The sequence below is a fragment of the Aplysia californica genome, unplaced genomic scaffold (assembly GCF_000002075.1).
Source record: "Aplysia californica isolate F4 #8 unplaced genomic scaffold, AplCal3.0 scaffold00281, whole genome shotgun sequence".
Classification (NCBI taxonomy): Eukaryota; Metazoa; Mollusca; class Gastropoda; order Aplysiida; family Aplysiidae; genus Aplysia; species Aplysia californica.
This window is the reverse complement of record NW_004797551.1, coordinates 167,563-168,135: the sequence shown is the minus strand read 5'-3', so window position 1 is coordinate 168,135 and position 573 is coordinate 167,563. Positions and strand designations below refer to the sequence as shown.

At 36.0% G+C, this 573-nt stretch overlaps 1 non-coding gene across 1 annotated transcript; it reads right to left on the bottom strand.

Moving 5' to 3' along the window:
• Positions 1-199: 199 nt before the first annotated feature.
• On the bottom strand, positions 200-271 carry TRNAQ-CUG. Its single transcript has one exon. It is a non-coding gene; the product is annotated as a tRNA-Gln (tRNA).
• Between the last annotated feature and the right edge of the window lie 302 nt (positions 272-573).

Below are 573 nucleotides of genomic sequence, written 5' to 3'. Positions count from 1 at the left end.
GATGTGTTTTATGACAGCATTGACACGTGTAACCCAAGACTCAGTAAGACAACAGCGGCGCCGAGTACTATAAATTATAGTTAATCAGAGAAGCCGGTAGTGAATATAAAACAATAATGTAGTACCAAAGACTGTTCATACAAAACGTTCCTTTTTAAGAAAAAATTACAATGAAAAACATCCCCCAAAAAAAAAATTCAGGTCCTACCGAGATTTGAACTCGGATCGCTGGATTCAGAGTCCAGAGTGCTAACCATTACACCATAGGACCTTGATGTTACTTTGCGTCCACCATTAAACACTTTCAGTTGCCTCAATGTTTCCTTCTTTTCAGCCAACTAGTGATATTTTTTCTGCCTTTAGCTTTGCAATAAGCAGAGTTTAAAATTCCATCGTGGGGTTTTTTTTCAGTTATACAAGTTTCATGCAAGGCTCATAATCGATTGATTTACACGTCTGAGAAGTGCATGCTATAATATAATATATTCTTTTAAATCATTTGCAGTTTGAATCGTTGCCGAAGCCGAATTTTAAAGATCTTACACTTTTTTATGTTTGCCCTATTTCTACCTT